At 33.9% G+C, this 12,206-nt stretch overlaps 1 pseudogene across 3 annotated transcripts in view; it reads right to left on the bottom strand.

The window, feature by feature from the left end:
- Window positions 1–11,662, bottom strand: part of LOC110755964 (putative disease resistance RPP13-like protein 1 pseudogene) — an 85,708-nt pseudogene extending 74,046 nt beyond the window's left edge. For all 3 annotated transcript variants that reach the window (XR_015833890.1, XR_015833892.1, XR_015833893.1), the window contains exon 1: window positions 11,621–11,662. The product of XR_015833890.1 is annotated as a putative disease resistance RPP13-like protein 1 pseudogene, transcript variant X5 (transcript). The remainder of the gene's footprint in view (window positions 1–11,620) is intronic.
- Between the last annotated feature and the right edge of the window lie 544 nt (window positions 11,663–12,206).

Here is a 12,206-nt window from a genome sequence, read left to right as displayed (position 1 = left end):
AACATGACGCTTATTACATTAATACCCTAAACCCTAAACCCTAAATTATATATATTTTTAAAAAATAATTTTAGAAAATGGTTTATGGTTTTACGGCCTAATATATATTAGGGAGTTTCACTAAAATACCCAAAATGGGGGCTGAAATTATAAAAATACCCAACACCCAAAACACTTTATAAACATACCCAAAACTCATAATTATACACACTCAAAACCTATTTATAAACATACCCAAAACCCATCATTACACCCATACCCAAAACCCATTTTGGGTATGTTTCTATGTTTAAATAGTGCATGGGTATTTTTATAAATACATGTCTAGGATTGGGTATTTTTATAAATATCTATATATATTAACCATAAACCCTAAACCCCAAAAATAAACCTTTAACCCCCTAAACCCTAAACCCTAAACCATCAAATTTTAGAATTCAACTTTCTGTCGTTACAAATTTGGTTAAGCATGAACTTGGGTTTTTCACAACATGAAAACCTCAACAAATTTACAGGGAGGTTGACGGTGCATTTTTTGGATTTATTTTAAATTTATTTTGAATATTTTGAATTAAATAGATATAAACACAAACAAACCACGTCGGCGCTAAGAAAAGAACGACGTTGTAAAACTTATAAACGACTTACTTGTAAAAAAACCGTCGTTTAATGGCTGTCAGCGACGTACAAACTGTATATCACGACTCAAACTACTAACTTATCGCCGTTTAATGTAATGACCACGTCATCCTAGCATTAAGAGCGTTGTCTAAATTCCTTTTACGTCGACTATAAATGTACAATCGTGTTTTTTATTCCTTTCATTTTATTTATTAACCACGTTTGTACTCCATAAGACGACGGTGTTTGATATAATTATGTCGTTTGAAGGTTTATTACACGTCGGTCACACAATTTCTTTTTCTTTTTTTTTAAATAATGAAAACCAATTTTAAATTCATAGGGAAAAAAAGAATGTACATTATACATAAAATTTGTACAAAAACTTGTCTAATTCTAACAAAATTTGTACATTATATAAAAATGTTAAGTGTTCTAAAAATCCTCTACTCCATATGAAGGCAAACAAACTCTGCCCATGCTTTCCTCACTTCTTCAATGGCTTCTTGGGGGTATGGCGCTTGATCTTTTCCCTTCGCAAACTGCAATCCATAAACAATGATTATTTAGGCTTTATAAATACACAGAAATTCAATATATATCCACAGATGACGCTATTTTTCATTTACCGACGTAGTATATCTATGCAACGATGGTATTTTTAATTTACCGTTGTTGATAATACAAAAAACCACATAAAATAAATCTGAAAATTTTCTTCTTACCATCTTCTCAAACTCCAGGGAAGGATCCATGATGATGTCTCTCATAAAGCGCATGACATAATAGCCACACTCTACACTGATGGGTTGCTTTGGTGTCCCTGGTAGAGTTTTCCAAATAGGTGATTTACGGCCTTGTATGCCTATGTGTGAATTATACATTTTGATAGCACTGTTCACTATGTTTTTGCCCTCCTCATCCACAACTCGATTTCCGGGCAGTGGATCCAGAAAATACTCAGTCTCCTTCTTTGCTCTCACAATGATCAAGACCCAATGATGGTTGCACAAAATAAATATAAAGGTTAAACTGTTTTGTATGCAATGCATCATACAAACAAAATCCTATTTAGGAGACTAACCCTGGATTGTAAGGCATCAGGAAAATCTGTTCACCATCTGTCTTTTGAAGTCGATTGGCTACCAAACGTGATCTATCAGTTAATGTTCCAGAGTTGGCACTAACTTGAGCAAGGTCAATAAGGCCAACCATGTTCACCATATTTGCAGCTTTCAAATTATCAAATAGGCACCTAAATATATGAAATGATCCCATGACTGTTTTTTTTGTTCAATAGAAAGGAGAGTGTGAAATGAATATTTGATAAGGACAAACCTCATATATACTGCAACCCCAGTAGCCCCAATTTCTTCCATGCCTGCAAACTATGTAATATCTTCATGCAAGATGAAGGTACTACGATCTTCACCAAACACCTCCTTCTCAATTGTAAAGGTCATAATCTTCCCCTGAGGCTTTAGTGTCGTTTCCACATAACGACAAAGGGATTGTAAAGAAGATGGCAACTCCAGCTTTGAATAATTTGGTACTTCAGTATTCTGTTTTAAGAAATAAAGCAACATAAAGTGACATGGTAAATCAATAAACACGACGGTTTAAATAAAACACCATTGTCTGAAAATAATTTACACAACGATAACAAAACACTGTCGTGGTGATGAATTTATTACGTCGTATAAAAAAAATCTGACGTCTAATTCAAATGCAAAATTCATAGATAATGAATTTACCTTTTCAATTTGCTTTTCTCCAACACTGGATTTCTGTTTTAATAAATAAAGAGAGATATATAAGAAAGCTTCTACAACAATTTAAAAATTCAATTAAAAACAAAATTGCCGTGGAAATTTAAAACAAACGACGGTTTAAAGAAAATATCGACGTCTGAAAATTGAAAAACAAATGAAAAAGGCAAAGTTATGAGAATTTACCTTTTCATCTTGCTTTACTACATCCCTGGATTTTTGTTTTAAGAAATAAAGAAATATATATAAGACATTGTACAAAAAGTTCAAAAAAGTAAAAAAATTAAATTAAACTGTCATGGTAAGGCGTAACAAAAGACGGTATGTAAGAATTACGGAAGTCTAAAATGCCTTATACGACGGTAAATAATAAACGTCGTGGTGATTTATCTATTACGACGGTAAGGAATAAACCGTCGTCTAAATCACATAAAAATTTTCAGAAATTCAGATTCCAGAGTGTACCAGCCTTTTTTAGCAAAAACACAGATAACAGCAATTGCAGAGAAAAAGAGTGAGAGAGAGAGAGAGATACAGAGAGTGGGATTGTGTCAGTGAAGATAGCTTGTAAAACAAGTAAACTAAATACGACAATAACTCAATCCTTTCCATCGTCGTGGTATAAAAATCCAAACGACGATTTAATTTTAACGACTGTGATTCACAATAACGACGTCTAATGGCTTTTTGAAAAACAGAGAATTCAAAGTTCAGAGATATTACCATTTCATCCTGCTTTTCCCCATTCTTGGCAGTATCATCCTCAAAATGTAAGGCTCTGACATCAAGAGCCCCAGAGCAGCTTGCTTTGTCCAACATTGGATTTTTGGGACTTTGCTCTTGACCTTGGATTTGACAAGGGTTAGTTTTCAGTTTCAGCATGCTTGGATCAAAATTGGGGAAGAGTTGGGAAAGCTGACTCAGCAAATTTTCCCTCTCAGCTTCTACCAATTGCTTGGTTCTAGCCTCCATCTTCAAAGTCTCTTCTTGAAGGACAAGTCTTACACTTTCCTTTAATTGATCGGCAAACTTTACCCTCTGTTGTTTAGGTAAATTGAAGTATTGCTTAGTGGAAATCCCAGCCCCTACCCCTCTAACTCTTCCTGGATGCTCGGGACCCAAAGTCATTGTCAACACATCATTACTTCCTGATACAGTAAGAGTGCTTTCAGAGACTTGTTTTTGCAATTCATCCTAACACAAAGACACAATAAAAAGTTATCATAAGAAAACACACGACGGTTATTTATAAAAAAAAATGACGTATTATAACATTTCACACGACACAATAACATAACAATCGACGTAATATAACATTTCACACGACGGTACTTAACTACCAACATGGTTAATATATTAAAACGACGTCAATAATAAACCACCGACGTCTTATGATATAATTACAAAAAAAAACAAACAAACAGAGTAGTGATTCCAGATTCAGACCTTTAACGACGTTTTTTATAAAATTTCGACGTAGTAATATTTTTCACACGACGCAAAAATATAACAAAAGACGTAATAAGACTTATCACGGCAATACAGTTTAATAAAAATTTAAATCAGAGTGAGTAGGCTTACAATTAATTTTGCTTTCTCTGCAACCTTTGGATCCGGGATGTTACTATGTTTGTCTTCTCTAGCTTTCTTCCATAAGGTAGATCGATCAATTTCTACCCCGGGCATGGTTTCCTCCAACTGATCCTCCAAACCAGCATATCCTTTTCGAGACAATCGATGATTGTACTCAAGTTTCTCCCTCCTTTGTGATTGTTCAAAATGCACAGACACAAATTTTTCAGATAACCTTGAAGCTACAATGGCATCCCAGTCTGCTTTCTCTATGAATTTATATATTTCAGGGGGTTGGCTTAATTTCTCCTTCTCCTTGATGAATGGAAGGATATGATGCCTTGTTAGTGTAGACTTGAAATCCTTCCATTTCTTGGCAGCAAAAGATAACACCAGTTTCTTGCCCCCTTGACCTACCACAAAAGCCATGTCAACGACTTCCCAAATCTGCTCTTTTATATTCTTGGATATTTCAGCTCATTTCTTGTCCACAAGTGGGACTCTAGAGCGTGCCAACACACCAATGCAGGACTGCATCTCAGTATGTGCATGGCCACATGGTTTCCCCCTTTTATTGTACTCAACTAGCTTGATTTTCTGAAATTTTCTCTTCACAACACGGGGCATTGTGCTTATACCCCGACTTGACTTTGGCTCCTCAGAAAATGTTATCATGCTGCCTGGTTTTGTCTTAGCAGATGAAACAAACTTCATCTTATTTGAGGACTTGGCTTGAGGATTTACAACTTTAAGCTCCTTACATTCATTTTTTTTTAAAGCCAGAGTCCTTACTTTGGGATTGAGAAACCATAGTTACAGACAAATCAAACCTGCAAGTGAAAATATTTCATATGAAATTAAGAAAAAACACGACAGTTATTTATAAAAACCGACGTATTATAATATTTCACACAACGTAAGAACATGACAATCGACGTTATAATACATTTTCACGATGGTACTTAACTACCAACGTGATTAAATATTAAAACGACGTTAATAATAAACAACCGACGTCTTATGATATAATTACAAAAACAGAGGGTTGATTCCAAATTCAGACCTTCAGGGGAAAATATTTTAGATTTTCATTTACTAAAACGACGTTTTTAAAAAAATTCGACGTATTAATATATTCACACGACGCAAATAATAATATAACATCGTGGTATTACAATTAAAACGACGTCAATAATAATATACCGTCGTCTCTACAAGAGAAAAACAAAAACAGAGAAATTGTTCCAGACCTTTTCTTTCTTTGTCTTTGTTTTTTATCAAATTTGGAAAAACGTAAAATGATTTTCAACAGAAAAATAATTAAAAAGATTTTCAACAGAAAAATAATTAAAAAGATTTTCAAAACAAAAACCATTGTTCAGAGAAATCAAACCTGCGATGAATATATCCTAAACAATCAAATACAAGAAGCAACGATCATTTTAAAAAACAACGTAGAACACTTTCACACGACGCTAGGACGACTGACGAACCGTCGTGGTCTATAAATCTAACCACGTAAATAAGAAGCCACCGTCGTCTTATTTAGTTGAAGTAAAAGAAACAGAGTAGTGTTCAAACTTGGAAACTTTCCTTCTTTGTCTGCAAATTTTATCAAACTTGGAAAGAAGTAAAATGATTTTAGCAAGAAAAAATGTAAAAAGATTTAAAAAACGAAAATGATATGCGCATGCAAAACAAGAACAAAAATAGTGAGAAATGCTTACCTTTTGCGTGCAATGAAAGTTTTCTCCCGGAGTTTGGTGTTTCAATTCAGAGACGAAGACGAAGAGGAGAGGAAGACGAAAAGTTTTCTCTCGGAGATACAGAAACAGCGCTTTGAGAATGGAAAATGAGAGAAGCTTGAAAGTTTTTCTCGGGTTTGGAAACAGTGCAAGTGTAGGTCAGGTAGGCGAAAAGTTTAAAATATTAACATACCGTTTCATAAAACGACGCAATTAATAGAACGCGCCCTAGCTTGTAACATTATACGATGCTATAGGTTTATACTGCCCTATTACATCAGTTTCAACGACACCTAGTTTTCATAAAACACCGTTTTTATTTCTAATTACACGACGCTTTTTTCTTCAAAAAGATGTATCCCGTCATTTTCAAATTTACCCAACGACCTTATACTCAATAATAACGACATGAACGATCTATAGCACGTCGTTTTAATTACGCATACCGACGTGTAACTTTTTTAATTACATAATAAATTAGTTTTTCAAACACTGACAACGTCGTTTTTTTATATACCGTCGTTGTTAATTACATTTATATGACCTCATTTTAGTGTGAAACGACGTTTATGTTTTCATTTACACGTCACTAATGTTAATATCACCGACGTGGTATAAAAGATTATTTTATAAATAAGGGTTTTTCTGTCTTTCTTTCGCCTTCATTTTTCAATTAGGGTTTCAACTTCTTCTTGCCCTTGGCTCTGTCTCACCTCTCTGGAGGCACATCACCTCTCTTTCTCACCTCGCTTTCATTTTTCAGTTTGGATGTTGATGTGTGTGCGCGTTTGTGTATCTGAAAGACACAAACACGCACACATCATCTAAAAAATTGTCTTTCTGCTGCGGTCATCATTTTTTTGAAAGCAAATGTTTTAGATGTTGATGTGTGTGTGCCTTTATGTATCTCAAAGACACACACATCATCAATGTCTAAAATATTGCCTTTGTGTGTTGGTTGGATTATGATGAGGAACAGAGTTCATTCTAGTAAGACTTCACTTTAATTTTATGGTGACGACGGTTTTTTATATAAACCATCGTGGGTTATCACAAATCTTGTCATACTGTTTATCCACCGCCGTAGGAAAAAAAATCCAATAAATAAATCTTAAAAATCAATTAAAATTAAGACGATGTTTTATAGATAATGATAGACGTATAAAGTTAATTAATACGACGTTATTTTTAACTCCACGAAGTGGTAAAAAATTTGTATGTCGTTAATTTAACAAACCGTCGTGGTTATTACAAATTATGCGGACAGTAGAGTTATGGATACCGTCATAGTATACTACAATTAAAAAGTCGATTAATTTATCTTTACAGTCGTGGTAACTTTATTTAAATCGGCGAATTTTTTTGTAATTAACCGTCGTAGATTTCTTTGAATTTATGCGTCGCTAACTAAGAAAATTGGGTCGTTTTTATTTATGAATTAACACGTCGGCTTATTTTTAAATTGTCGTCTTTACTTTCTACGGCGGTGATTTCATCATAGCTGCAGTCAAGGATGAAAATATCGGCCGATATCCTGATATATCGGCCGATATATCCCTTTTTTTAGGTGGCGATACAGATACAAGGGGTTAAGCCTATTTCTTCCCCCTTATCGACGATATATCCCCGATAACCTCCGATATCCTCGATATTTACCGATGTTTCCCGATACTAGACAAATAACCCAGAGATTTGTCTTCAGTTTTGAAAGTAATCATAGGTCCCAGCCACTGAATCAATGTCAAAAACCAAGCTCTAATACTTAGTAGCTTCTCCTTTCTTCTCTCCTGAGTCATTTCAGCTATCTTTGGCTCTTCCCCTCCTCTCTCTGGGTGCTCGGTTTCTTGTGTGTTTGATTTTATTTTTCGCCTAATCTTCTATCTCTCATTTCCTTTATCATTAAGTCTAACTCTTGTAATATAATTTTGGGTTATGTATTAATCGGTTGGGTTGGGTTATGTTTGAATAATGTTGTCTTTGTTGTGTTAAGTCTAATTGTATTTATTTTCAGGATTTTCATCGAACATTATATACACGTAGATTTCATCATATGCATATCTTATACTCAGTATATTTTGAATTTTATTTGTTCAATACATTCATTGATAATATGCTTAATATCTATGAAAGTTTCATTCAAAATTCCATGTTTTTAAGCCAATGTCTGTCTTTTTTGTCGATTTTCCCCGATACCTAAAACGACATCGATATATCCCCCGAAATATCCGTAAATTGAAGGCCCGATAATATCTGTATCACCGATATTTTCATCCTTGGCTGCAGTCGTTGTTTTTAGGTTCAGATTTTAACTCGGAATAAAACCTTTGTAATAAGACGACGCTTTTTTAATTTGGTGCGTCATTGTTTAAAAATATCTATGCGTATCCCGGTTTTTTAGGTGTTTAAGTTATGTATCTACCACGAGTTTCTATAACCGTCATCTTTTAAAATACAACAACGGTTTTTTGACCTACCGTCGTTGTTTTCTGGTCGTCTTTTGCACTTTTTGTAGTAGTGAACCTTTCCACAATCACCTGCAATATCATATAATGGTCATTGTGAATAATCCTGTAAGCTTCATAATAGAAGGAACAGAACATTTTAGAGAGTATGGCATATACCTTGGACAGATCTCACCTCTATATTTTCTGATACCGCTTTCATTCTTTCTCTAAATCTTCAACTTCAACTCATTGTTGGGAGATGATAAGGAGCATACTTAGTTCTCTATTTATCTCAGCTCAAAAATATACTCCTAAGTTTTAAGAATTGACTAATCTTAGAATATGAGCAAATTAATTTCTCTTGTAGCTTCTGAAAATTTATTGCCAACAACAAGTATATGTACAAGAAAATATACGTGGAATAATTAAAAGGGACCTAACTGATACGCTAACAGCAGAAAAGGGAAACAGTGAAAAGGACGACACTGAAAGATGCATATTCAATATCAAATGTTATATGAAGCATCATATCTTCTGCCATATCAAGTAGAAACAAGAACTTTGTCTCCAGTAATGATAACATACTTGTTTGGCATCCATTTCTTATTTCCAATTCTTCAAGAACATAATCTAAAATATCCATAATATCGATGAAATATTGAGGATATTATCGTTTTTTTCGGGTCAAGGATATTTTGGAACATATCCATACACATATCGTATAAATATTGATAATATCGATGATAATATCGGAAAATAATATCGACGTCGATAATTTCTCACATTTCAACAATATTTGGCCAAAATATTGCTATAATATCGATAATATCGAGACAATGAAAACTTTGAAGAGTTATTTACACTAACACCTCCTGAGGTTGTTTGTGTTTTCACAAAACCCCCTCAGGTCTCAAAAATTACACGAACACCCCCTGAGGTTTTAGTTTATTTTCACAAAACCCCCTTTTGTTGATTGTTTGTCCAAAAATTGATGATTTCATTGGAAAAAAAATTATGCAAATGACAAAATTAACCTCAATGAAGTATATGCAATCTAATCTCAAAGGCCAACTTTGTCATTTGGAGAATTTTTTTTTTGGTATAAAATCATAAATCTTTGGATGAAAAATCAATGAAAAGGAGTTTTGTGAAAACAATTTAAAACCTCAGGGGTTATTCATGTAATTTCCAAAACATCAAGGAGTTTTGTGAAAAAAAAACCGAAAACCTCAGGAGGTGGTAGTGTAAATAACTCAATTTTGAACCTTATAGGAAATCTATGTGGTACTAAGTTACTCATGTATTTTACCAAGCAATGTATAAAGTGTAAAATATTGTAGCAAATCATTATAAATAAATTATTATGGTGTGTTTAATAATATTTCATTAATTACTACACTACACTTGCAGTGTTTGTCAGCTCGCTATATAATCAACTTAAATCAGTTAAATGCATTTTCTTCCAATTTTTGTGTGATAAAGTAATAGATAATTGACTAAATAAACATCCTCCAAAGTTTCAAGAAAACTTTACAAGTTTTTCTTACAATTTCCGTAGTTTTTATTCAATTTTTATAGATATTGATAATATCCCAATATTTCCATCAAAATTTCCATATTTACCTATATTTCAGAAACTATCGATATTTTAGACCTTGTTACTAACATACATGTGTATTGAAATGATTCTAATTCATGACTTCACCTATGTTTACCAACACATAAGGATTAATATATATATATATATATATATAAATCCGTACCTCAAATCCGGAATGGGATCAACTAGGGGGAGTAGTTGATTTAATTCCCATTCCATAATTTACCTATCAAAGTTCCCCGATTCATGACTTCTCCCTTTCCTAGTAAGTAAATGTTCCAGGAGATTAAAAATAAAAAGGAAGACTTATTTTAACATTTCTCTTAAAGTTGTTGAGCGTTAGCGTGCAAAACATACATGCACAGTGCAAATAAAATCAGTGTCAATTTAGTTCCATGCACAACAATTGTAAGTGCAAATAAAATGTGAGTGCATGTATATTTTGCTTATTAACGCTCAACAATTTTAAGAGAAATGTTATGATTAATCGTGCGCATGTAGCATTATAATTATAATATCCCAACTCCGAAGTCTCTTCTAATTAATTTGCTTAAGTGGAGGCATACTATTGTGATTGTCATGGGAACAAGGAAGAGAAGGGTCATAACAATCTATAAAAACAGAACATGGAAATAAAGGTAACATGAGCAGCTCATCCCATAGTGTAGACAACCTCAGAGATTTCATATTGAACTTCAATGACCGTTTGCTTGTCAAAATTTTTGAAATGTATGGAAACATTGAATATATCTAACATTCGATGAATAAGCTATAATGTGTAGAGACAAAGCTTTTGTTGGAAACAACAATCAGTATCAAACTGATTGTTATTCATACAATAAATCGTTATTCCCTAAGAATTAAAAGCAAATAACCTTTCGGAAGTGAAAGGATCAGAAAAGGATCAACAGAATTTTACCTCATACTTCTATTCCTCATCAGATTTTGAAAAGCCAGTTCTAATAGCTATACAATGAGGATTTCAACTCGATTGCTTTCAATTTTCATGCATATCTCAGCTCAACAACGTTGTCTATAGAAGTACATGTGTCGTAAGTAATGACCCTAACCGCTATTTCCACGTCAATATTAATGGAAAAAACAAAGTGGAAAATTTATTTCACGACGGTTATATAAATAGTGGTGACGTAGTATGAATTAATAATGTCGTCTTTTATTTATTTAAAGACGTCATAATTGTATTTCACGTTTCTTGTTTGATCATGTGTCGTGAAAGGTATATGTAATGGCTGTGAGTTTTAGTTTTCGTCGTGGTATGCGTCTCTTGCGGCCATGTTCTGTTAAAATATGTCATGTGTTGCCTTGTAAACGACGTTTGTTTGTTAAAATTGGTCGTCTATTCTTATCCTTGACAATTTTTTTGGCTCATTTTTCAATACACAGACGTCGGTTGTTATTTGTTAATGACATTGTTTGTTATAACAACGACGGGGATTTACCGTCGTGGTTTTCTTTTGGAAAAGATGTCGGTTGATTTCACGACGATTTGAAAACCGGATACACAATGGTGAATTCCCGTCATCTTTTGCCTTTTTTGTAGTAGTGTCAACTCGATTGCTTTCAATTTTCATGCATATCTCAGCTCAACAAGATACTCCTGAGTTCAAGACATTAAAAATTGGATCGTTAGATTCATCTTAGAATATGAACAAACTAATTTCTCTAGTTAACGCCAACTCATGTAGCTTCTGAAAACTAATTTCCAACCAATTGATACGCTAATTGATACGCTAAAAACTTAAAGGGGACGACACTGAAAGATGCATATTCAATTATCAAATGTTATAATCAATGGCACGGCAAATAGGAGCACGAACAGGAACTTTGTCTCTAGTAACGAGAACGGACCTGGGCATCCATCATATATTTCTAATTCGTCAAGACATTAGTCCATATTTCTAATTCATCATGTAGAACCCCACACCCGGACGACAAGCTAAGTCTTTCAAGCAAGTAAGATGAGAAGGCAAGCTTCCTCATAGCTTCAGACACTTGTCTAAAGTCAGGTCCTTGAGATGAGGAAAATCTGGACACCGGCCTTCTGGTCTTCATTCCTCCCACTCTGGAAAATGAGTAAAACAGATGAGAATGCATGGTGGATGTTATCTATTACAACAATGGGGAAGCAAAATAAATCAGGGAGAGTGCAGACCAATTGTTTGTTTATTGCCCAGTATCTCAAATTTGTGGTATGTATTATTCAGGAAGGCTTGAGTGAGTTGGCTAACATCAGAAGGGGAGGAATAGGAGGGTTTTCAACAATTATAAGGGGTTGGGGATGGAAGAGCTTCCAAATAAGGTGAAGTTCCTATCTTCACCTTGAGCATTGGCAGCTCAAGGATAATTTCTTTGTTAAAGCTCTTACAGTTGTATTTCTCTTAAGATCAGCTCTGTTCCTGTTCTGTGGTGGACGAGTACTTGTTCACTTCTGTGG

Source organism: Prunus avium, chromosome 2, assembly GCF_965620075.1.
Source record: "Prunus avium chromosome 2, drPruAviu1.hap1.1, whole genome shotgun sequence".
Lineage (NCBI taxonomy): Eukaryota > Viridiplantae > Streptophyta > Magnoliopsida > Rosales > Rosaceae > Prunus > Prunus avium.
The sequence above is the reverse complement of the archived record's forward strand: the minus strand, read 5'-3'. Positions and strand labels throughout refer to the sequence as shown.